At 47.3% G+C, this 26,342-nt stretch overlaps 1 long non-coding RNA gene across 3 annotated transcripts; it reads left to right on the top strand.

Moving 5' to 3' along the window:
* The first annotated feature begins 391 nt into the window (after positions 1–391).
* LOC139797947 (uncharacterized) lies at positions 392–25,735 on the top strand. 3 transcript variants are annotated; one of them, XR_011726635.1, is made up of 7 exons: positions 392–1,302; positions 1,523–1,585; positions 1,674–1,729; positions 1,804–2,007; positions 2,105–2,219; positions 11,544–11,605; positions 25,681–25,735. It is a non-coding gene; the product is annotated as an uncharacterized lncRNA (long non-coding RNA). The 3 variants fall into 3 exon arrangements; XR_011726636.1 differs by lacking the exon at positions 25,681–25,735 and adding an exon at positions 11,685–11,739 and having other exon boundaries at positions 1,674–2,007; XR_011726637.1 differs by lacking the exons at positions 2,105–2,219; positions 11,544–11,605; positions 25,681–25,735 and adding an exon at positions 15,225–15,553 and having other exon boundaries at positions 1,674–2,007.
* Positions 25,736–26,342: the final 607 nt, after the last annotated feature.

The raw sequence follows: 26,342 nt of genomic DNA on the forward strand, positions 1-26,342 counted from the left end.
CAGAAGCGGTGCCCTTTGGGTGGTTGAAGGGAGCCTGTCCCTCCCTGGCATGATGCTAGCAAGTTCCAGGAACTGAATGAGCACTGAAGGTGAGGTGGTAGTGCAGGGCTTGTGGAGCTGGTGTCTTCTCTCAAGCACAACGATAGTTTTGTGCCTTTTAGTTGCCCTGAATGACGATGCCTACAGCGTCCAACTCTGGAAAGCGTGGGCGAGTGGGACCTTGCAGGGCTCTTCTGCGAAGCTGGGACATTTGGAAGGGAGTGGGGCTGGCCGATGTTGCACTTATTGCTGAATATTCTGGTAGGTGTTTTGGTGTTGTGGTTATGTGTGTGGAGTTTTTTTGTTTGCTTGTTTTGGTGTTGTGGTGTGACTTTTTTTTTTTTTAATGCAGGTGGCAAAGGGGAACCTTGCAAGTTGAGGATTATCCTAGGCTGCTCCTGTCTCTTTTCCTGGCTAACCACGACTTTGGAGTGTCAGTCCTCTGAAAGATAAGTTGAGGGACCAGTGGTGTAGAGGGGTCAAGGCTGGTGGGAGTTGTGGAAGGGGTTTTGAAGTTAGTGTAGGGGAGAGGGCAGTCTGGGAGCAGCCTCCTTTGGTCAGATGAAGGAAGTGGGTTAATTTCTGATGTGATGCCAGTGTGGGCAGGGCAGCTCCAGCCTTGGTGTGTGGTGGTGTGTAGTTTGTGTTGTATGTGTTTGTCTTAAAGCTTCCTCAGGTCTTGATGTCCTCTCGGAGCAGGTCCCACATCTTGACCATCATCCCTGCAAGGCCTTTACTCATCAGCACAGTCCTAGTCAGCAGCATCTTCTTCTTGTGTGACAAGTTTGAAGTGTTGATAGGTCTTTGATCTGGGAAGCTTCCTGATGGTCATCTTCTGAAACATCATCGCCACCTGCATCAGCATCATCTCTGGTCATGGATTTTCCAAGAATGGGACTTTATTCCCCGCATCCTCGTGTCATCAGGTCTTGAAGCCCGGGTTCTTTGGCATCCCTTGATTCAGCCCCTTGTTTTGCAGTTGCATTGCTGTAGGTCTTCTTGCCCAACTGTCTTGGATCCCAGAGATATTCTTTTTGCTTGGTGTTCTCTTGAGATCACGTCTCGTGATTTGCAGGGCTGTGTCTGGAGTTGGTCTGAGTGTTTGGCTTGGAGCTGCTCTTCCCAGAGTTTGCTGGAAGAGCCATAACTGAATAGTTCATCTATTGAGCAGTATTCCAGTGACTTGTGTATCACCGTTTTTCAGATCCCATGTGACAAGGATGTACATGAAAGAGCAGGAGGAGAGAAGAGCACCATCCAAAGGTTAGTCGGTGTTGGAGTGAAGGTCCCTCTCCTGGCTACCTGACTGCATTATGGTTTGTTTGTCCTTTTGCAGGTGAGAGCAGCCAAGGAAGCAGAAAATCTGTTCCCGAGGTGGCTCTGGCAAGGTGAGCAAAGGCTGGTGGGCTGGAGGAGCAGTTATTTCTCAGGTGTTTTATTATCGTTGAAGGCATTGGTATCCCCTGTTTTTTGTGTTTTCCAGGTGTCCTCCAAACCTACTTTTGGCACCCCACGAGGATGGCAGGCAGATGGGTGAGAGGCTGAGGTAAAGGGGCAGGAGGTGGACATCACAGAGGGCTGCCTGTAGTTGGAGGCACTACCTCAGCATGTGCCTTTTGCTTTGACTTTTGCAGGTGCCACAACCATCCTTGTAGGGACAAAGACACACATTTAGGAGGGGTTGGAGAAGGTGAGATGGTGGTGGGCTGGGTCAGCCATGTATTTTACATCAAGTCACTTAAACATTTCCTTTTGTTTTTGCAGGCGCTGCGCGTGCCACCTTTGGAACCGGATGAGCGTTGAAGTTGAGTTGAGTTGGTAGCGAGGGGTTCATGGGGCTGGTGACTTCTGATCAGCAGAACAGGAACTGTTTCTCTTGGTGTTTCAGGCGCCCCAAGCAATGGTGGCGATAGCGTTCAACTCTGGAAGGAGAAGGTGCGTGGTATACCACGGGGCTTCTGTGAGGAGGTGAGTGCAGCAGAAGTAGTGTGTGTTGGCTTAGGTGGGACTTGTGCCAGCGCTGTTTGTGATCTGCGGGTTGTGTTTTTTCCTTTTTTACGTATAGGGGATGAAGAGGAACTGTGCGACTGGAAGCACATCCCTGTCAAACAATGTGGTTTTCATTACTGACCATGGCTTTGTGCTGCTCTCGCTCTTGAAGATAAGTTGAGGGCCCAGGGGTGGGTGGGGAGGGGCTGAGCAGAGGAGTTGAGGTTGGGAATTGCAGGTGGTGTTTTGAAGTTAGTGTAGGGAAGAGGGTTGTCTGGGAGCAGCCCCCTTTGGGTCGGTGAAGGGAACAGGTTACTTTCCAGTATGATTCCAGCATGGGCAGGGCAGCTCCAGCCTTGGTGTGTGGGATTATGTGTTTTATGTTGTCAGTCTTTGTTGTCTTAGAGCTTCCTCAGGCCTTGATGGTCCTCTGTGTCCTCACAGAGCGAGTCCTTCATCTTGGGCATCCTCCCTGGAAAGCCTTTCCTGATCAGCAGGGTGCTGATCAGCAGCGTGTTATTCCGCACGACGAGTCTAAATTGCAGATCGGTCTCTTGACTTGGATGTTTCTTGATGGTTGTCTTCTGCAATGTCATTCTCAATTGCATTGTCATCTGATCTCTGTCCACCCAGTTTCCCTGAGGGGGACTCATTCCCCGCATCCTTGCGTTCTCAGGTCTTGAAGGCGGCTTCTCGGGCATCCGTCGCTTCGTTCCCTCGCTTTGCAGACACACCGCTGTAGGTCTTATTGCCCAAAAGTCTTGAGTTCCAGAGTCCCTCACAGGACAAGTAATATTGAACATCATCCCCATGGTGTTGAACACATTTAGTCATCATCATCATAGTGCCATCTGGATCCTTCTTTTCTTGCATCTTGCAAATTTCTTGATAGGCATCTTTTGTAATCGTCTTTATGAACGAATGAGCATCTCTGGTCATAAATTTTCCACATTTGCAGCCTTGTCTCTGCATCCTTAGGTCTTGATGCTAGTCTTCTTGTACATCTGATATGTTATTTTGAAGAGTAATTATTGTAACAGGAAGTGTTCTATGACCCTTGATGTCACCATGGGGCCTCCCTGCCTCACCCTTGCATCCCTGTAGATCTTCTTGGCCAACTTCTTGGAGCCCAGAGTAATTCTTGTTGGGAGTTTTATATTAATGTTTAATCTTGTAGTTTGCAGTGGTGTGTCTTGGGTTGTTCTGTGTTTGTGTGTTTGGCCTGGAGCTGCTCTGCCCAGATTGTAGAGTTGGGGATATTGAAGAGCCATAAGGGTCTCTGGTGATGTTTGCCTGTAGTTTTTAGGCCACAATTTTACAGTGATCTTAGGTGGAGCAGCCATAGTCAGGCTGGGTGGGCAGTTGCTTTGATGGTGTTTGAAGGTGATGGGACCCTCATGAGAGGGTTTTTCCTGTGCAGTGCAGGAGATTGACCCTCTCAGTAGTTAAGTTGTACGTGTATGGGTTTAAAGTTTTGGGGCTGTGTTTATTAATGGCACAAGGGAGTAGTAGTACACTAGATGGGTTTCCTAACTAGGATTGAGATGCCTGGAATTGTCTGTCCATTGTTCAGCATTTCAGTGACTTGTGTAATTCAGATGCAAAGGACAAATATGCGCTTGTAAGAAGAAATGAGGGAGCAGAGTGCAGTCAGGTCAGTCAGTGTGTAGCGCTGGAGGGATTGTGCTTCTGGTAGCTACCTGATTACAGCGTGTGTTTAAGTCATTTTGAAGGCAGAAGCAGGAAGCAAAGTGGGATAGTCACTGAAGGTGACTGGGGTGAGGTGAGTGATGACTAGTGGGACCAAAGAGCAGTTATTTTTCGGGTGTGTTGTTGAAGTTAGAAGCATCAGTTGATGTTTATAGGTTCTATTGTAGTCACCATGTGACAATAAGAAAATTGCAGAGGCTGGATATGCAAATTGCCAAGGTAAAGGAGTAAGAGATGGGACTTGTTGCAGGCAGGGTGCTGTTTGAGGCAGCATCTTGGTACGTTCCTTTTGTTTTTTGCAAATATCGTAAGCAGGCTCACTGGGACAAAGCTGCTGACTGTAGCAAGTAGTCCGAGGTAAGGTCAGTGTCAAAGAGCAGAGAATAATGTGGCTACTCAGTGAAGCAGTTACTTTTTTGCATGAACTTTGTAGGCCACTTTTGGGACTGGATGAGCATTTGAGGTGCGCTGGGGTAGTAGTGAGGATGAACATGGAGCTGGTGACTTCCTCCAAGTATAACTGTCATTTTGTCTCTTGGTGTAGCTTGGGTTCCACAAACAATGACAGATGCAGTATCTGGCACTGAATGGGAACAGCAGGTGAGGGAAAGCCCATGGTGCTAATCACAGAATTACCTCTATTAGAAAAGACCTTCAAGATCATTAGAGTCCAACCATTAACCCAACACTGACAAGAACTTAAGCCATATCCCTAAGTGCTATTTCTATATGACTTGGGGGGTGTCTTTAGGGATGATGAGTACTTCAAGGGATGGTGAAGAGGTTTGTCAACCCATAGGATTCTTCCAGATGCTTCCTGCTGGCACTCTGCTTTTTTTTTTTTTTTTTTTTATGAAGACAAGCCTGGTGACTGCAGAAATATACCAGTTACCTGATGTGCCTTTTCTTGAGGAAGGAATCTGATCCCTGGCCTGCTGCAAGCTAAGCTGGGAGACCAGGAACAACTGCCCTTCAGCATGAATATTGATAGAAGATGGGAAGAGAGAGTCCAAAACAGAAATGCCTCTCATTCAAAGATGTTGCATTTTGGAAACTCCCCATCAGAGCAGATCCCAAAAGAGTCTGTGGAAGTCACCAGCATCAAGACTCTTTCCTCCTTCAAAAAAAAAAAGAGAAAGTCATTCTCAAGATGGAAGCACAGCACATCTTTCTCAAGTTGATGGTGTTTCTGGCTTTGTGGGTCACAATTGCAGCAGCTGAGATGATGAAAATGCATTCCTCTGCACGTTTTGGTACATCCAGATGTATTAACAAAGCAGAGAGTCCTTTTTGGTAAGTTATATACTGCAGCAGTGGGGATTTGTTTGACTCCTGCAGTTTTACCCTCCCTTCTCTCCATCATCCTTCAAAAATTAAAGCCAAAGAGTTATCACAGATTTTTTTGTATCATAAATGTAACAAAAACAGTTGTATAAAGTACAAACTGCATTGTTTAGACGCTAACAGCCCCATAATGCTTTAGATCTCCTATATTACCTAGTTTAGTTAATTATCTATTCTAAATCTTTGAACAGAGAGACAGCTGGATGCTGCAGGTATCTTTTGCTGGTGTTTTGATGGAGTGCTCTGAAGTACTATGTTTCTGTCTCCCTCTAAATGGGATATGCATCTCCTTTGGGCAGCTCTCCCTCCCGGTTGTGTAACACACACAAAATTCCTGGTCAAATTATCCCTGTGTTTGAGATAGAAAACGTAATGGTATCAGTTAACAGTTGTACATGTTACATGACTGCAGAAAGGAAGTGAAATACTTGCCTATAGAAGTATTTAAATAGGATATGTATAAACATGTGGACACCTCATGAGCAGATGGTGAATTTATTTTTTTACTTTCAGGAGTCATTTTTTACTTTCAGCTTTGCTGTCTAAGCAGGATGCAGGGCCGCTACTGTTGCAGTGTGTGTGTAGGCGTCTCTTGTGATACAAGTAGAGGAAGCCATAGAGGGTTCTCTACCCCAGCAGTGGAATAAGGAAGGATGGAAGTTTTTTCTGTCCCCAGCAAGAGCGTTGCTTTGATGTTACGAATGTAATGACAAATCCTGCCTAATAGTCTTCAGAGATGTGTTTTAAGCACTGGAGTTACAGTGGGAAGGGGTAAAGGGCTGTGAGGGCTGTCAGGGTGTCTGGTAGAGGTGAGGGGGGAGTGTGGGACCAGGAGGGACAGGGGATATTTTGCTCCAGGGAGTCTGTGTGAGTGTATCAAAGCTGATGTATAGGCCAAAGCAGATATTAGATGTGTAAATGGGTATTTAAATGCTTGCCGGCTTGCTGACAGACACCAGTCCTCTAGCAACCGGAAACAGCATGTGAAGCAGCCAAACACACTCTCTATTTTGGACCTTTAGAAACCAGATGTTCCCCATTACTCAGCTGCACTCCATGTCCTTTTTTTGTCCTCCTGTAACCAGAAGCAGCCAGACAGTCACTGTTCTCTTTAGTGAAATGAGGTAACCAGGTGCCACTAATTGCCAGGTAGAGGGCATGAGCTTGTGTTAAGCCCACCTGTGCCTGCTTAGGGCGGGCCCCAACTGGGCATGAGCAGGATTAGGGGGCCAATAAAAGGTGAGGCCTGGAGCCCAATCTCAGCTCATTCCTGAGCAAGCCAGCAGAAAGGTTAGCTGATCCCGGAGCAGTAGCTCCGAGCCAGGCTAGGCAACCCTGAGGGCAATAGACTCAGAGCACTCTTAGTGAGTTTCTGCTGGAACACCTGTTTGCCCTAAGAGACGTTCATCTTGCAACAGTTCTCACTTTTGGTCCTCCAGCAACAAGGTAAAGTGGGGCTTAATGGATAAGAGGTAATGGGGAAATTCTGATTGGACATAAGAAGTTCATTTTTCACCATGTGGATAGTAAAAGATGGGAATGGTCTCCCAGGAGAATCAGTAGATTCCCCCACGTTGTAGAAAGTGTTAAGACATCGAATCCATAGCATTATGTAGAGGGATGGACCAGATGCTCTTTGTGGGCCCCTTCCAACACGAGTGATTAAATGAATCTATCAAGTAAGAGAAAATTGACAGGTTTTGGCGAAGATCAGAGGATCTGCCAGATGGTGTGTTTCTACGCTCAGGGGACATTGGGGGTTCTTAAATTTTTAACTTCCAGTTTGTCCGAGTTGCGGAGACTCGTTTGTAGTTTTTCGCTGAAAAGATGGCCGACTTCCGGTAACAAAACGTCCGACTTCCGATAAAAAGATGGCCGACTTCCGGAGACTCCTTTGTAGTTTTTCGCTAAAAAGATGCCCGACCGCCGGTCAATGGTTTTGTATCTTATATTCAGTGCGTGGCAGCGTGTATTGGGGTGTTCAATTCTTAACACGCATCGGATTGTTTCGTTTTTGGAGACAGCGCATCTGACACGTAGGACCAATCGTAACCTTGTTATGTGAGGTAACAAGGGAAAAGTGTGAGTTTGCAGAAGTGAACAGCAGGCTGATTTGGAATTAACAGAAGAGGCTTAACAGAAGGTTTTGGATTTATGATCCTTACAAATAAGAAGAGATCTCAAACAAATCTGTAAATGGGTTACACAGAACTTGGAGCCCAGGGGAGAAAATTACCAGAAGCAGAAAACAACTCCACTTTGAGAGTTATGAGTGTTATAAATTACTGACTCAATATTCTGTTAATAGTTTAATTAATAAAATTGCAATAAGCAAAACAGCGCTGGGTGCGTGGGGAGTCTCCTCTCCACTCGCACGCATGCCTTCAAGTTTAATCTTTTATCTTACATTCCATACCTTAATACACATTCATATCTATTCTAATGCGTATTCATGACTGTTCTAGGAATAGGCTGGATTATGTTTATTAGTTCTTGTGAGAAGCAGGCCTTCAAAGGCGCATGCCCACTTTATCTCTGGGGATCTTTTTGACCCCCATCTGGTGGTCGTTGGATGAAGTCAGTGTCTGCCTCAGTTTCCCCTCTCGTTACCCTTCAATTCCGCACATGCGCTCCTTCGCTCTTTCCTGTGCAACGCTCTGCAGTCAGCAGTAAAACCACCTTAAATTGCAACGCTATGTGGTGAGCAGCAAAATCAGCTTAGATTAGCACAACAGGATCTACGTTGTAGTGTTTTCAGGATACTGAAACTGTGGATGTGTAACTACAAAGCTTAAGGGAACAAGAAACAAGACAAAGAACAGTTATATTTCATTTTAACGAATTCCTACGTCTGCATATTTCACAATATTGAAGACAGATATATTATTAGTACTCTCAAAGTCGGGTTAGCAAACACTTCATAATTATTTAACATGAATTCACAAACATCTACTACATTAGCACGTTTTTGGGCTGCGCTAGAACTAGAACAACTCACAGTAGGATATAAAGTGGCTCTGTCTGCCATAATTCCTATCATGCAATGGGTCAAATATATTCAAGATAAAGCCAAAGTGGGAGGCTATGGTGTGGCTGCCTTCCACTAGCAGCTAGCCACTGCCCCCCATGAGTAATCCAGAAGTAAACCCTGATTTTGCACTCAGAAATGAATCTTTCATGAGGTTTGAAAAAAACTTGGATCTATTAACTCATCCTGAGACGGAGCACATTTGGTTTACTGGGAGATCAGCTAAGTATTTAGGAGGAAAAAGGTTTGTGAAAACAGTAGCTTACCCTCCCCATTCTGAGAAATTTTTTTCAAACCATGAGAGAGTGCAAAAGCAGCCAATATACTGAATTGTCTGGGCAGATATTTTAGGTAACCACCAGTAACATGTCTAGGGGAGATAGTTTAGGCAGCCCTACGATCTGCGACTTGGGCCCCAGCCAGGCCCCGGTTTCGGTCGTTACGGGGCGTAAGACCGGACGTTTTCACGTTAAGAAAAGCGCAAGTCCTTCGGACTAGCAGCAACGGGATACTCGAAAAACTGGACCCTTTCTGCCGTCCTCACCTACAAGAGGACGCACCGTGTAGGATTTCCCAACTGCTGGGAAGGGTTCTCTGTGTCCTCGTAACAACCAGGGCTCCCCAGCAACCGCAGATCCAGGCAAAGTCGAATCACTACGGCAATCGGCGACACGTCTTTCTTACTCTTTATCGCTGCGTCAGTATAGTAACAATTAGATGAGTTGCTGTGTTTTGCTTTGACTTTGCTATCGCACTTCAGTTTTGTTGTTTGTTTCTGCACTTGTTCTCTTATAATTTAATACATCAGTAAATATAAACTAACTTCTTTATTTGGGTGCCTGTGTCTTTTGCGCTGACCCCGCCCATCTGGCAAAGTATCATATTAAGTAGCAGATCTATATAGACCTCAGGACAGTCTCAACTGTCCTTGAAATCTAGTGAAACCGATGCCACGTGAAACACCAAGGACAGACTAATAGAAAAGCAGCGCAGCAAGCCCCTCCCCCCTTGAGAGCCAGATAAGTCCACAGGACAGGGAGACGGCAAAATGAAAGCTGAATTTCAGGAACTAGAGTTCCATATGGAGACCAGGAAGCAAACGGATCAATTTATTTGGGGATGGCAGCAAACCGTCAGAACTTCAGGTTCAGATGAAACAACCAGTGAAATCAAAGGCACGTGCAGAAGAGCCAAGAGACCAATCACCCTGGGGTAAGATGCATTTTAAAGAAACCCTTTATACAACGGGACGGGTGCGCATCATGCCGACAGGTAGCGAGGTATTAAAAGGCAGAGATAAAATACACTAACTCTGGGGCAGAGGGAGAGCATGAACTCCGCTTTACTGCCAGGGGCAAAGACCACATCCAGCCACACCCAGGGTCCTCTCCGAGGAAGCGTTCAGAAAGGGACGGGGGTCCGGTCTCCCCCTCAAGGCTCTGCCAGAGGGTCTTCCCGGACTCTTCTTCAACATTATTGCCCATCAGAGCCCTCTCATTCAGGGCACCGCTCCTTACGAGACCATCCTCACGCCGCCCCACACCCTTCGATCTCTGTGGTGCTCTTTTTAGCTCTCTTACTGAGACAGAATTCTTCTTCAGGACATCTGTACATCAACTGAACACATAGAGTTTTTCCTCGTGTCCCAGAGCCGCCTTTTACCTCTCTCACAGCACCCTTCTCTCACCACCACACCTCCGGAGGCCAACCTCACGCCCCCCCCGGTCGGCGTCCCACAGCCACCTTCCAGCTCCATTGCGCATTTTACGCCGTTTTCGCTCTACGAGAAGCTCTTCTGACGCCGTCTGTCATTCGGTTCCCAACATCCCAGGGACGCCTGTACTCTATTAAAATCCCCTCCAGACTGCTGCTTGTGCCCCTCAGCTTTCTTCAGTGTCTTCTATCCAAAAATGACCCCTCTAACAGAACGCTGCCTTCCACTTTTAGCTTTGTTGCATAGCTCTCACCCTTCTGAGTCTTTCAGGAGACTTTGTGAGTCCATATCTGTGACCCACCCCACTTGTTCTTTCCTCTCTTCTGTCTAATCCAAGCCTCCAATGACCTTTACTCTGTTAAGGTTCCCTGTGGGTTAAATTTTTACCTGGCCGTGTCGCTGAAGTAACAACGAGAGAGAAAAAAACCCCAAATTCCTCAGCCGGCATCCTGGAGTTTCTCTGCTTGTCCCGTAAACTGAAGAAAGAGGAGAAAACTGACTGCTTCTCCTCTGGCTGCTTTTATACCTTGTGGTAATCACCACCTCCCCTTTCCCAGGGGATTGTGGGAATAGCTGTGGGCGGTGCTTGTGGTATATAAGCCACAGCCTTTGGCTAGGGTCTTCAGTCAGCTCTTGGGCTTCTTTGAGGTCTGAGTTCTCCTACTCCTGGAGCTGACTGCAGCTGACTGCAGCTGACTGCAGCTGTTGAGCTGTCTGGGCTGTTTGGGAAGACTCTTTAAGGTAAGAACTTTAGAACCACTGAAAGTTAGAGCTCTTTATAGCAAGAATATGGTTGCGTGCAAATTTTTTTTTCTATTTATGATTTTTTTTTTTTTTTTTTTTTTTTTGGTTTTTTTTTAATGCAGTTGTTGAAGAGGAACCTTAAAGCTGCAGGAACGTGCTAGTCAGACAACGTGGTTTTGTTGCTGGACATAAATTTAGACCCACAGGCCTCTGAAAGCTAAGTACAGGAACTTGGTTGCAGAGGGGCTGAGGCTTGGAGTTGCAGGAGCGATTTTGAAGATGGCATCTGGGAGAGGGCTGTCTACAATCAGCCCCCTTTGAGTGGGTGAATAGAGCGTGTTAGTTTCCAGGGCAGGGCAGCTCCAGCCTTGGTGTGTGGGGTTGTGTATTTTGTGTTGTCTGTCTTTGTCTTAGAGCTTCCTCCGGTCTTGATGGTCTTCTGTGTGTCCTCACAGAGCAAGTCTCGCATCTTGGGCATCATCCCTGCACAGCCTTTCCCGATCATCATTGTGCTGATCAGCAGCATCATCTGTCAAAATTGCAGATCGGTCTCTGTACTTGGAAGTTTCTTGATGGTTGTCTTCCGCAATGTCATTCTCAATTGCGTTGTCATCTGATCTCTGTCCACCCAGTTTCCCTGAGGGGGACTAATTCCCCGCATCCTTGCGTTCTCAGGTCTTAAAGGTGGCTCCTCGGGCATCCGTCGCTTCGTTCCCTCGCTTTGCAGACGCATCGCTGTAGGTCTTATTGCCCAAAAGTCTTGGATTCCAGTGTCCCTCTTCTTGCTGCGAGTTTTATCTTGAGCTCAAGTCTCGTGACTCACATGGCTGTGTCTTTGGTCAGTCTGTGCCTGTGAGTGTTTGGCTTGGAGCTGCCCTGCCTGCTGTGTAGGATCAGGGGCCATGGGAAGCACCATTAACTGACCGACTCGGTGCTGAGCAGCTTCCCAGTGATTTGCATAATCTTGTTTTTCAGATCCCACGTGTCAATGACCATCAAGAAACAGATGGAGGAGGAGAGGAGGCTGCCATCCAAAGGTTGGTCAGGGTGTGGGGTTGGTGGGAAGGTGCCTCCTTTGGCTGTTCCACCGCATTATGGTGTGCTGTCATTTTGAAGGCAGAGGCGGCGAGCGAAGCGAGATACGGACACCGGAGGTGGCTGTGGCAAGGTGAGCAAAGGCTGGTGGGCTGGAGGAGCAGTTATTCTCAGGTGTTGTATTATTGGCTGGTCATGAACATCCCTTGTTGTTTGTGGTTTTTTTCAGGTGCACTCCTAACCTTGTTTAGGCACCCCAAAGAGATGGCAGGCAGATGGGTGAGAGGCCGAGGTAAAGAAGCAGGAGATGGACATCACAGTGGGCTGCCTGTTGTTGGGGACAATATCACGGCGTGTGCCTTTTGCTTTGACTTTCGCAGGTGTCACACACAGTGCCGGAGTGACAAAGCCATGTCTTGAGGAACAGTCGGAGAAGGTGAGATGTCTGTGGGCTGGGTCAGCCATGTATTAACATCAACTCTGTTAAAGGTTTCCCTTATGTTTCAGGTGCTGTGCGTGCCACCTTTGGAACCGGATGAGCATTGAAGGTGAGCTGGGGTGGTAGAGAGTGGGTTCATGGAGCTGGTGGCTGCTGATCAGCAGAACAGTAACTCTTTCTCTTGGTCTTCTAGGTGCCCAAAGCAGTGGTGGACACAGCATTCAACTCTGGATCAAGGAGGTGAGTGGAACTGGGTGGGGCTCTTTTGAGGCGGAGCGTGTAGTGTAAGCGGTTGTTGATGGCTGCAGTGCACCTTATTGGTGACACTGTTTCTGATTTTCCTTTCTTTCTGATTGCAGGTGATGAAGAGGAACATGCCCGTCAGACAGCGTGGTGTTTTGCTGGACATAGATCGAAAACCACCATCCCTCAGGAAGATAAGTTGAGGGACTGAACTGAAGTGCTGAGGTTGGGAGTTGTTGCAGAAGGAATCTGGAAGTTTTCTGAGCAAAGGCTGGCATGGGCTGCCTGTTGTTTTATGCAGTATCTCGGCACGTGCTTTTGCTTTGACTTTTGCAGGTGCCACGCAAAACCACGCGTTGAGGAGCAGTCGGGGAAGGTGAGATGGTTGCAGGCTGGCTCATCCCGAGATTTTACTTCAACTCGGTTAAGGGTTTCCCTTTGTTTTTGCAGGAGCTGCGCGTGCCACCTTTGGAGGGGGAAGAGCGCTGGAGGTGAGACGGGATGGTAACGAGGAGGCTCGATCTGACGAGCAGAACGGGAATTTCAGTGTGCCAGAAGCGATGGTGGCCATAACGTGTGGAAGGGGAAGGTGAGCAGGGCAAGTTGGGGGTTATGAGGAGCTTGTGGAAGGGGTTTGGTATTTAGCTGACGTCCTATTTCTGGTGGCACTGCCGTTTGTTGTTGCAGATGCTGAGGAGGAACTTGGTGGTTTTGGGAAGGTTCCCGTCAGCCAATGTGGGTTACTTTTCTGTCCAGTGCTTCAGAGCCCCAGCTGTTTGAAAGGTAAGAGAAAGGGAGGATGGTTGGGGAGGGTCTGCGTAGAGGGGTCAAGGTTAGGAATCGCCGGCTCGGGTTTTAAAGTTACTGTAGGGGAGCGAGCTGTCCAGAAGCGGTGCCCTTCGGGCGGTTGATGGTCGCCTGTCCCTCCCTGGCCTGATGCTAGCAAGTGCCAGGAACTGAGTGAGCACTGGAGGTGAGGTGGTAGTGCAGGGCTTGTGGAGCTAGTGTCTTCTCTCAAGCAGAACAATAGTTTTGTGCCTTTTAGGTTCCCTGAATGACGATGCCTACAGCATCCAACTCTGGAAAGCGTGGGCGAGTGGGACATTGCAGGGCTCTTCTGCGAAGCTGGGACATTTGGAAGGGAATGGGGCTGGCTGATGTTGGACTTATTGCTGAATATTCTGGTAGGTGTTTTGGTGTTGTGGTTATGTGTGTGGAGTTTTTTTTGTTTGCTTTTTTTGGTGTTGTGGTGTGACTTTTTTTTTTTAATGCAGGTGGCAAAGGGGAACCTTGCAAGTTGAGGATTATTCTGGGCTGCTCCTGTCTATTTTCCTGGCTAACCATGACTTTGGAGAGCCAGTCCTCTGAAAGATAAGTTGAGGGACCAGTGGTGTAGAGGGGTCAAGGCTGGTGGGAGTTGTGGAAGGGGTTTTGAAGTTAGTGTAGGGGAGAGGGCAGTCTGGGAGCAGGCTCCTTTGGTCAGGTGAAGGAAGTGGGTTAATTTCTGATGTGATGCCAGTGTGGGCAGGGCAGCTCCAGCCTTGGTGTGTGGTGGTGTGTAGTTTGTGTTGTATGTCTTTGTCTTAAAGCTTTCTCAGGCCTTGATGTCCTCTCAGAGCAAGTCCCACATCTTGACCCTCATCCCTGCAAGGCCTTTACTCATCAGCACAGTCCTAGTCAGCAGCATCTTCTTCTTGTGTGACAAGTTTGAAGTGTAGATAGGTCTTTCATCTGGGAAGCTTCCTGATGGTCATCTTCTGAAACATGATCGCCACCTGCATCAGCATCATCTCTGGTCGTGGATTTTCCCAGAGTGGGACTTTATTCCCCGCATCCTCGTGTCATCAGGTCTTGAAGCCCGGGTTCTTCGGCGTCCCTTGATTCAGCCTCTCGTTTTGCAGTTGCATTGCCGTAGGTCTTCTTGCCCAACAGTCTTGGATCCCAGAGATATTCTTTTTGCTTGGTGTTCTCTTGAGATCGAGTCTCGTAATTTGGAGGGCTGTGTCTCGAACTGGTCTGAGTGTTTGGCTTGGAGCTGCCCTTCCCGGAGTTTGCTGGAAGAGCCATAACTGAATAGTTCAGCTGTTGGGCAGTGTTCCAGTGACTTGTGTATCACTGTTTTTCAGATCCCGTGTGACAAGAATGTACATGAAAGAGGGGGAGGAGAGAAGAGCGCCGTCCAAAGGTTAGTCGGTGTTGGAGTGAAGGTCCCACTCCTGGCTACCTGGCCACATTATGGTTTGTTTGTCCTTTTGAAGGTGAGAGCAGCCAAGGAAGCAGAATATCTGTTCCGGAGGTGGCTCTGGCAAGGTGAGCAAAGGCTGGTGTGCTGGAGGAGCAGTTATTTCTCGGGTGTTTTATTTTCGTTGAAGGCATTGGCATCCCCTGTTTTTTGTGTTTTCCAGGTGTCCTCCAAACCTACTTTTGGCACCCCACGAGGATGGCAGGCAGATGGGTGAGAGGCTGAGGCACTACCTCAGCATGTTCCTTTTGCTTTGACTTTTGCAGGTGCCACAACCATCCTTGTAGGGACAAAGACACACATTTAGGAGCGGTTGGAGAAGGTGAGATGGTGGTGGGCTGGGTCAGCCATGTATTTTACATCAAGTCACTTAAACGTTTCCTTTTGGTTTTGCAGGCGCTGTGCGTGCCACCTTTGGAACCGGATGAGCGTTGAAGTTGAGTTGAGTTGGTAGCGAGGGGTTCATGGGGCTGGTGACTTCTGATCAGCAGAACAGGAACTGTTTCTCTTGGTGTTTCAGGTGCCCCAATCAATGGTGGCGATAGCGTTCAACTCTGGAAGGAGAAGGTGCGTGGTATACCATGGGGCTCCCTCGAGGAGGTGAGTGCAGCAGAAGTAGCGTGCGTTGGCTTAGGTGGGACTTGTGCCAGCGCTGTTTGCGATCTGTGGGTTGTGTTTTTTCCTTTTTTACGTATAGGGGATGAAGAGGAACCGTGCGACTGGAAGCACATCCCAGTCAAACGATGTGGTTTTCGTTACCGACCATGGCTTTGTGCTGCTGTCGCTCTTGAAGATAAGTTGAGGGCCCAGGGGCGGGTGGGGAGGGGCTGAGCAGAGGAGTTGAGGTTGGGAATTGCAGGTGGTGTTTTGAAGTTAGTGTAGGGGAGAGGGTTGTCTGGGAGCAGCCCCCTTTGGGTGGGTGAAGGAACAGGTTACTTTCCAGTGTGATTCCAGCGTGGGCAGGGCAGCTCCAGCTTTGGTGTGTGGGGTTGTGTGTTTTGTGTTGTCAGTCTTTGCTGTCTTAGAGCTTCCTGAGGCCTTGATGGTCCTCTGTGTCCTCGCAGAGCAAGTCCTGCACCTTGGGCATCCTCCCGGGAAAGCCTTTCCTGATCAGCAGGGTGCTAATCAGCAGCGTGTTATTCCGCACGACGAGTCTAAATTGCAGATCGGTCTCTTGACTTGGAAGTTTCTTGATGGTTGTCTTCTGCAACGTCATTCTCAATTGCATTGTCATCTGATCTCTGTCCACCCAGTTTCCCTGAGGGGGACTCGGTCCCCGCATCCGTGCGTCCTCAGGTCTTGAAGGCGGCTTCTCGGGCATCCGTCGCTTCGTTCCCTCGCTTTGCAGACGCACCGCTGTAGGTCTTATTGCCCAAAAGTCTTGAGTTCCAGAGTCCCTCACAGGACAAGTAATATTGAACATCATCCCAATTGTGTTGAACACATTTAGTCATCATCATCATCATAGTGCCACCTGGATCCTTCTTTTCTTGCATCTTGCAAATTTCTTGATAGGCATCTTTTGTAATCTTCTTTATGAACGAATGAGCATCTGTGGTCATAAATTTTCCACATTTGCAGCCTTGTCTCTGCATCCTTAGGTCTTGATGCTAGTCATCTTGTACACCTGATATGTTATTTTTAAGAGTAATTATTGTAACAGGAAGTGTTCTGTGACACTTGATGTCACCATGGGGCCTCCTTGCCTCACCCTTGCATCCCTGTAGATCTTCTTGGCCAACTTCTTGGAGCCCAGAGTAATTCTTTTGGGGAGTTTTCTATTAATGTTTCATCTTGTAGTTTGCAGTGGTGTGTCTTGGGTTGGTCTGTGTTTGTGGGTTTGGCCTGGAGCTGCTCTGCCCAGATTGTAGAGTTGGGGATATTGAAGAGCCATAAGGGTCTCTGGTGATGTTTGCCTGTAGTTTTTAGGCCACAATTTTACAGCGATCTTAGGTGGAGCAGCCATAGTCAGGCTGGGTGGGCAGTTGCTTTGATGGTGTTTGAAGGTGATGGGACCCTCATGAGAGGGTTTTTCCTGTGCAGCGCAGGAGATCGACCCTCTCAGTAGTTAACGGTTGTATGTGTATGGGTTTAAAGTTTTGGGGCTGTGTTTATTAATGGCATGAGGGTAGTAATACTCTAGATGGGTTTCCTAACTAGGATTGAGATGTCTGGAATTGTCTGTCCATTGTTCAGCATTTCAGTGACTTGTGTAACACTTTCTTTCAGATGCAAAGGACAAATATGCGCTCGTGAGAAGAAATGAGGGAGCAGAGTGCAGTCAGGTCAGTCAGTGTGTAGCGCTGGAGGGATTGTGCTTCTGGTAGCTACCTGATTACAGCGTGTTTAACTCATTTTTAAGGTAGAAGCAGTAAGCAAAGTGGGATAGTCACTGAAGGTGACTGGAGTGAGGTGAGTGATGACTAGTGGGACCAAAGAGCAGTTATTTTTCGGGTGTGTTGTTGAAGTTCGAAGCATCAGTTGATGTTTATAGGTTCTATTGTAGTCACCATGTGACAATAAGAAAATTGCAGAGGCTGGATATGCAAATTGCCAAGGTAAAGGAGTAAGAGATGGGACTTGTTGCAGGCAGGGTGCTGTTTGAGGCAGCATCTTGGTACGTTCCTTTTGTTTTTTGCAAATATCGTAAGCAGGCTCACTGGGACAAAGCTGCTGACTGTAGCAAGTAGTCCGAGGTAAGGTCAGTGTCAAAGAGCAGAGAATAATGTGGCTACTCAGTGAAGCAGTTACTTTTTTGCATGAACTTTGTAGGCCACTTTTGGGACTGGATGAGCATTTGAGGTGCGCTGGGGTAGTAGTGAGGATGAACATGGAGCTGGTGACTTCCTTCAAGTATAACTGTCATTTTGTCTCTTGGTGTAGCTTGGGTTCCACAAACAATGACAGATGCAGTATCTGGCACTGAATGGGAACAGCAGGTGAGGGAAAGCCCATGGTGCTAATCACAGAATTACCTCTATTAGAAAAGACCTTCAAGATCATTAGAGTCCAACCATTAACCCAACACTGACAAGAACTTAAGCCATATCCCTAAGTGCTATTTCTATATGACTTGGGGGGTGTCTTTAGGGATGATGAGTCCTTCAAGGGATGGTGAAGAGGTTTGTCAACCCATAGGATTCTTCCAGATGCTTCCTGCTGGCACTCTGCTTTTTTTTTTTTTTTTTTTTATGAAGACAAGCCTGGTGACTGCAGAAATATACCAGTTACCTGATGTGCCTTTTCTTAAGGAAGGAATCTGATCCCTGGCCTGCTGCAAGCTAAGCTGGGAGACCAGGAACAACTGCCCTTCAGCATGAATATTGATAGAAGATGGGAAGAGAGAGTCCAAGACAGAAATGCCTCTCATTCAAAGATGTTGCATTTTGGAAACTCCCCATCAGAGCAGATCCCAAAAGAGTCTGTGGAAGTCACCAACATCAAGACTCTTTCCTCCTTCAAAAAAAAAAAGAGAAAGTCATTCTCAAGATGGAAGCACAGCACATCTTTCTCAAGTTGATGGTGTTTCTGGCTTTGTGGGTCACAATTGCAGCAGCTGAGATGATGAAAATGCATTCCTCTGCACGTTTTGGTACATCCAGATGTATTAACAAAGCAGAGAGTCCTTTTTGGTAAGTTTATATACTGCAGCAGTGGGGATTTGTTTGACTCCTGCAGTTTTACCCTCCCTTCTCTCCATCATCCTTCAAAAATTAAAGCCAAAGAGTTACCACAGATTTTTTGGTATCATAAATGTAACAAAAACAGTTGTATAAAGTACAAACTGCATTGTTTAGACGCTAACAGCCCCATAATGCTTTAGATCTCATATTACCTAGTTTAGTTAATTATCCTAAATCTTTGAACAGAGAGACAGCTGGATGCTGCAGGTATCTTTTGCTGGTGTTTTGATGGAGTGCTCTGAAGTACTTTGTCTCCCTCTAAATGGGGTATTTCCCTGGTGGTTTGGTAGCATCTCCTTTGGGCAGCTCTCCCTCCCAGTTGTGTAACACACACAAAATTCCTGGTCAAATTATCCCTGTGTTTGAGATAGAAAACGTAATGGTATCAGTTAACAGTTGTACATGTTACATGACTGCAGAAAGGAAGTGAAATACTTGCCTATAGAAGTATTTAAATAGGATATGTATAAACATGTGGACACCTCATGAGCAGATGGTGAATTTATTTTTTTACTTTCAGGAGTCATTTTTTACTTTCAGCTTTGCTGTCTAAGCAGGATGCGAGGCCGCTACTGTTGCAGTGTGTGTGTAGGCGTCTCTTGTGATACAAGTAGAGGAAGCCATAGAGGGTTCTCTACCCCAGCAGTGGAATAAGGAAGGATGGAAGTTTTTTCTGTCCCCAGCAAGAGCGTTGTTTTGATGTTACGAATGTAATGACAAATCCTGCCTAATAGTCTTCAGAGATGTGTTTTAAGCACTGGAGTTACAGTGGGAAGGGGTAAAGGGCTGTGAGGGCTGTCAGGGTGTCTGGTAGAGGTGAGGGGGGAGTGTGGGACCAGGAGGGACAGGGGATATTTTGCTCCAGGGAGTCTGTGTGAGTGTATCAAAGCTGATGTATAGGCCAAAGCAGATATTAGATGTGTAAATGGGTATTTAAATGCTTGCCGGCTTGCTGACAGACACCAGTCCTCTAGCAACCGGAAACAGCATGTGAAGCAGCCAAACACACTCTCTATTTTGGACCTTTAGAAACCAGATGTTCCCCATTACTCAGCTGCACTCTGTTCTTTTTTTGTCCTCCTGTAACCAGAAGGAGCCAGACAGTCAGCTGCTCACTGTTCTCTGTAGTGAAATGAGGCAACCAGGTGCCACTAATTGCCAGGTAGGGGGCATGAGCTTGTGTTAAGCCCACCTGTGCCTGGTTAGGGCGGGCCCCAACTGCACATGAGCAGGATTAGGGGGCCAATAAAAGGTGAGGCCTGGAGCCCAATCTCAGCTCATTCCTGAGCAAGCCAGCAGAGAGGTTAGCTGATTCGGGAGCAGTAGCTCCGAGCCAGGCTAGGCAACCCTGAGGGCAGTAGACTCGGAGCACTATTCGTGAGTTTCTGCTGGAACACCTGTTTGGACATTGGAGGGCCCTGCCCTAAGAGACATTCGCCTTGCAACAGTTCTCATTTTTGGTCCTCCAGCAACAAGGTAAGGTGGGGCTTAATGGATAAGAGGTAATGGGGAAATTCTGATTGGACATAAGAAGTTCATTTTTCACCATGTGGACAGTAAAAGATTGGAATGGTCTCCTAGGAGAAGCGGTAGATTCCCCCAGTTGTAGAAAGTGTTAAGACATCAAATCCATAGCATTAGGTAGAGGGATGGACCAGATGCTCTTTGAAGGCCCCTTCCAACACGAGTGATTAAATGAATCTATCAAGTAAGAGAAAAGTGACAGGTTTTGGCGAAGATCAGAGGATCTGCCAGATGGTGTGTTTCTACGCTCAGGGGACACTGGGGGTTCTTAAATTTTTAACTATCAGTTTGTCCAATTTCCAGAGACTCGTTTATAGTTTTCCACTGAAAAGATGGCCGACTTCCGGTAAACAGATGGCCGACTTCCGGAGACTCGTTTGTAGTTTTCCGGTAACAAGATGGCCGACTGCCGGAGACTCATTTGTAGTTTTTCGGTAAAAAGATGGCCGACTTCCGGAACCAAGATGGCCGACTTTCGGAGACTCATTTGTAGTTTTTGGCTAAAAAGATGGCCGACTTCCGGAGACTCGTTTGTAGTGTTTGGCTAAAAAGATGGCCGACTTCCGGTAACAAAATGGCCGACTTCCGGAGACTCGTTTGTAGTTTTCCGCTGAAAAGATGGCCGACCTCCGGTAACAAAATGGCCGACTTCCGGAGACTCTTTTGTAGTTTTCCGCTGAAAAGATGGCCGACTTCCGGTAACAAGATGGCCGACTTCCGGAGTCTCATTTGTAGTTTTCCGGTAAAAAGATGGCCGACTTCCGGGACCAAAATGGCCGACTTCCGGAGACTCATTTGTAGTTTTTTGCTAAAACGATGGCCGACTTCCGGTAACAAGATGGCCGACTTCCGGAGACTCATTTGTAGTTTTCCGGTAAAAAGATGGCCGACTTCCGGGACCAAAATGGCCGACTTCCGGAGACTCATTTGTAGTTTTTCGCTTAAAAGATGGCCGACTTCCGGTAACAAGATGGCCGACTTCCGGAGACTCATTTGTAGTTTTCCGGTAAAAAGATGGCCGACTTCCGGAGACTCATTTGTAGTTTTTCGCTTAAAAGATGGCCGACTTCCGGTAACAAGATGGCCGACTTCCGGAGACTCGTTTGTAGTTTTTCGCTGAAAAGATGGCCGACTTCCGGTAACAAAACGTCCGACTTCCGGAGACTCATTTGTAGTTTTTCGCTAAAAAGATGCCCGACCGCCGGTCAATGGTTCTGTATCTTATATTCAGTGCGTGGCAGTGTGTATTGGGGTGTTCAATTCTTAGCACCCATCGGATTGTGTCGTTTTTGGAGACAGCGCATCTGACACGTAGGACCAATCGTAACCCTGTTATGTGACATAACAAGGGAAAAGTGTGAGTTTGCAGAAGTGAACAGCAGGGTGATTTGGAATTAACAGAAGAGGCTTAACAAAAGGTTTTGGATTTATGATCCTCACAAATAAGAAGAGATCTCAAACAAATCTGTAAATGGGTTACACAGAACTTGGAGCCCAGGGGAGAAAATTACCAGAAGCAGAAAACAACTCCACTTTGAGAGTTATGAGTGTTATAAATTACTGACTCAATATTCTGTTAATAGTTTAATTTAATAAATAAAATTGCAATAAGCAAAACAGCGCTGGGTGCGTGGGGAGTCTCCGCTCCACTCGCACACATGCCTTAAAGTTTAATCTTTTGTCTTACATTCCATACCTTAATATTCATAACTATTCTAATACATATTCATGACTGTTCTAGAACAGGCTGGATTATGTTTATTGTTCTTGGAAGAGGCGGCCTTCAAAGGCACGTGCCCACTTTATCTCTGAGGGTCTTTTTGACCCCCATCTGGTGGTCATTGGATGAAGTCAGTGTCTGCCTCAGTTTCCCCTCTCGTTACCCTTCGATTCCGCACATGTGCTCCTTCGCTCTTTCCTGTGCAACGCTCTGCAGTCAGCAGTAAAACCACCTCAAATTCAGTGCTATGTGGTGAGCAGCAAAATCAGCTGAGATTAGCACAACAGGATGTACATTGTAGTGTTTTCAGGGTACAGAAACTGTGGATGTCTTGTTTCTTGTTCCCTTAAGCTTTGTAGTTACACAAAGAACAGTTATATTTCATTCCAACGAATTCCTACGTCTGCATATTTCACAATATTGAAGACAGATATATTATTAGTACTCTCAAAGGTGGGTTAACAAACATTTTATAATTATTTAACATGAATTCACAAACATCTACTACATTAGCACGTTTTTGGGCTGCGCTAGAACTAGAACAACTCACAGTAGGATATAAAGTGGCTCTGTCTGCCATAATTCCTATCATGCAATGGGTCAAATATATTCAAGATAAAGCCAAAGTGGGAGGCTATGGTGTGGCTGCCTTCCACTAGCAGCTAGCCACTGCCCCCCATGAGTAATCCAGAAGTAAACCCTGATTTTGCACTCAGAAATGAATCTTTCATGAGGTTTGAAAAAAACTTGGATCTATTAACTCATCCTGAGACGGAGCACATTTGGTTTACTGGGAGATCAGCTAAGTATTTAGGAGGAAAAAGGTTTGTGAAAGCAGTAGCTTACCCTCCCCATTCTGAGAAATTTTTTTCAAACCACGAGAGAGTGCAAAAGCAGCCAATATACTGAATTGTCTGGGCAGATATTTTAGGTAACCACCAGTAACATGTCTAGGGGAGATAGTTTAGGCAGCCCTACGATCTGCAACTGGAGCCCCAGCCAGGCCCCGGTTTCGGTCATTACGGGGCGTAAGACCGGACGTTTTCACGTTAAGAAAAGCGCAAGTCCTTCGGACTAGCAGCAACGGGATACTCGAAAAACTGGACCCTTTCTGCCGTCCTCACCTACAAGAGGACGCACCGTGTAGGATTTCCCAACTGCTGGGAAGGGTTCTCCGTGTCCTCGTAACAACCAGGGCTCCCCAGCAACCGCAGATCCAGGCAAAGTCGAACCATTACGGCAATCGGCGACACGTCTTTCTTACTCTTTATCGCTGCGTCTGTATAGTAACAATTAGATGAGTTGCTGTGTTTTGCTCTGACTTTGCTATCGCACTTCAGTTTTGTTGTTTGTTTCTGCACTTGTTCTCTTATAATTTAATACATCAGTAAATATAAACTAACTTCTTTATTTGGGTGCCTGTGTCTTTTGCGCTGACCCCGCCCATCTGGCAAAGTATCATATTAAGTAGCAGATCTATATAGACCTCAGGACAGTCTCAACTGTCCTTGAAATCTAGTGAAACCGATGCCACGTGAAACACCAAGGACAGACTAATAGAAAAGCAGCGCAGCAAGCCCCTCCCCCCTCGAGAGCCAGATAAGTCCACAGGACAGGGAGACGGCAAAATGAAAGCTGAATTTCAGGAAGTAGAGTTCCATACGGAGACCAGGAAGCAAACGGATCAATTTATTTGGGGATGGCAGCAAACCGTCAGAACTTCAGGTTCAGATGAAACAACCAGTGAAATCAAAGGCACGTGCAGAAGAGCCAAGAGACCAATCACCCTGGGGTAATATGCATTTTAAAGAAACCCTTTATACAACGGGACGGGTGCGCATCATGCAGACAGGTAGCGAGGTATTAAAAGGCAGAGATAAAATACACCAACTCTGGGGCAGAGGGAGAGCATAAACTCCGCTTTACTGCCAGGGGCAAAGACCACATCCAGCCACACCCAGGGTCCTCTCCGAGGAAGCGTTCAGAAAGGGACGGGGGTCCGGTCTCCCCCTCAAGACTCTGCCAGAGGGTCTTCCCGGACTCTTTTTCAACATTATGGCCCATCAGAGCCCTCTCATTCAGGGCACCGCTCTTTACGAGACCATCCTCACGCTGCCCCACACCCTTCGATCTCTGTGGTGCTCTTTTTAGCTCTCTTACTGAGACAGAATCCTTCTTCAGGCTCTCTTTGCACCCCAGAACCCTTCCTTCATTTGTTGTGATCTTAGACATCTGTTCAGTCCCTCAGCCCCCAAGGACATCTGTACATCAACTGGACACGTACAGTTTTTCCTCGTGTCCCACAGCCGCCTTTTACCTCTCTCACAGCACCCTTCTCTCACCACCACACCTCTGGAGGCCAACCTCACTCCCCCCCTCTCGGCGTCCCACAGCCACCTTCCGGCTCCGTTGCGTATTTTACGCCTTTTTCGCTCCACGAGAAGCTCTTCTGACGCCGTCTGTCATTCGGTTCCCAACATCCCAGGGACGCCTGTACTCTATTAAAATCTCCTCCAGACTGCTGCTTGTGCCCCTCAGCTTTCTTCAGTGTCTTCGACCCAAAAATGACCCCTCTAACAGAACGCTGCCTTCCAGCTTGCCTTTAGTGCACTTTTAGCTTTGTTGCAGAGCTCTCACCCCTCTGAGTCTTTCAGGAGACTTTGCGAGTCCGTATCTGTGACCCACCGCACTTGTTCTTTCCTCTTTTCTGTCTAATATAAGCCTCCAATGACCTTTACTCTGTTAAGGTTCCCTTTGGGTTGAATTCTTACCTGGTCACGTCGCTGAAGTTACAAGGAGAGAGAAAAAACCCAAAATTCCTCAGCCGGCATCACGGAGTCTCTCTGCTTGTCCCGCAAACTGAAGAAAGAGGAGAAAGGTGCCTGCTTCTCCTCTGGCTGTTTTTATACCTTGTGGTAATTGCCACCTCCTCTTTCCCAGGGGATTGTGGGAAAAGCTGTGGGCGGTGCCTGTGGTATATAAGCCACAGCCTTTGGCTAGGGTCTTCAGTCAGCTCTTGGGCTTCTCTGAGGTCAGAGCTCTCCTACTCCTGGAGCTGACTGCAGCTGTGGAGGTGTTTGGGCTGTTTGAGAAGTCTCTTTAAGGTAAGAACTTTAAAACCACCAAAAGTTAGAGCTCTTTATAGCAAGATTATGCTTGCATGCAAATTTTTTTTTCTATTTATTACTTTTTTTTTTTTAATGCAGTTGTTGAAGAGGAACCTTAAAACTGCAGGAACGTGCTAGTCAGAAAATGTGGTTTCGTTGCTGGACATAAATTTAGACCCACAGCCCTCTGAAAGCTAAGTGCAGGAACTTGGTTGCAGAGGGGCTGAGGCTTGGAGTTGCAGGAGGGATTTTGAAGATGGCATCTGGGAGAGGGCTGTCTACAATCAGCCTCCTTTGAGTGGGTGAACAGAGCATGTTAGTTTCCAGCACAATGCTCGGGTGGGCAGGGCAGCTCCAGCCTTGGTGTGTGGGGTTGTGTATTTTGTGTTGTCTGTCTTTGTCTTAGAGCTTCCTCCGGTCTTGATGGTCTTCTGTGTGTCCTCACAGAGCAAGTCTCGCATCTTGGGCATTATCCCTGCAAAGCCTTTCCTGATCAGCACGGTACTGATCAGCAGCATGTTATTCTGCACAATGAGTTTAAATTGCAGATCGGTCTCTTGACTTGGAAGTTTCTTGATGGTCGTCTTCCGCAATGTCGTTCTCAATTGCGTTGTCATCTGATCTCTGTCCACCCAGTTTCCCTGAGGGGGACTCATTCCCCACGTCCTTGCATCCTCAGGTCTTGAAGGCGGCTTCTCGGGCATCCGTCGCTTCATTCCCTCGCTTTGCAGACACATTGCCGTAGGTCTTATTGCCCAAAAGTCTTGGATTCCAGAGTCCCTCTTCTTGCTGCGAGTTTTATCTTGAGCTCAAGTCTTGTGACTCATGTGGCTGTGTCTCGGGTCAATCTGTGCCTGTGAGTGTTTGGCTTGGAGCTGCCCTGCCTGCTGTGTAGGATCAGGGGCCACAGAAGCACCACAACTTGACTGACTCGGTGTTGAGCGGCGGTGCGGTAACTTGCGTAATCCTGTTTTTCAGATCCCGCAAGTCAAGGATGAGCAAGAAATGGATGGAGGAGGAGACAAGGGAACCAGATGAAGGTTAGTCAGGGTGTGCAGTTGGTGGCAAGCTGCCTCCCTTGGCTACCTGACCACATTATGGTTTGTTGTCATTTTGAAGGTGGAAGCGGCGAGCGAAGCGGGGTACGGACACCAGAGGTGGCTGTGGCAAGGTGAGCAATGGCCGGTGGGCTGGTGGAGCAGTTATTCTCAGGTGTTGTATTATTGGTTGGTCATGAGCATCCCTTGTTGTTTTGTGGTTTTTTTTTTTTTGTTTTTCAGGTGCCCTCCTAACCTCATCGTGGTACCCCAAAGAGACGGCAGACAGATGGGCGAGGGGCAAAGGTAATGGAGCAGGAGATAGGGCAGGAGACAGTGGCCTGGGTGTAGTTGGAGGCAATATCTCAGCGTGTGCCTTTTGCCTTGACTTTTGCAGGTGTCACACACAGTGCTGGAGTGACAAAGCCATGTCTTGAGGAACAGTTGGAGAAGGTGAGATGGCTGTGTGCAGAGTCGTTCACGTGTTTTATATCAACTCGGTTAAATGTTTCCTCTTTTTTTGCAGGCGGTGTGCCTCCTACTGTTGAGAACAGATGACCCTTAAAGGTGAGGTGGTACAGGGGGGTTCATGGAGCTCGTGATGATCAATCATCAGAACAGTAACTCTCTCTTGTTCTTTTTAGGTGCCCAAAGCAGTGGTGTAGACAGGATTGAACTCTGGATCAAGAAGGGGAGAAGAATGCTGTGGGACTCTTCTGAGGCCTCTTTTTTGTAGTGTAAGTG

This window comes from Heliangelus exortis, chromosome 6 (genome assembly GCF_036169615.1).
Source record: "Heliangelus exortis chromosome 6, bHelExo1.hap1, whole genome shotgun sequence".
Lineage (NCBI taxonomy): Eukaryota > Metazoa > Chordata > Aves > Apodiformes > Trochilidae > Heliangelus > Heliangelus exortis.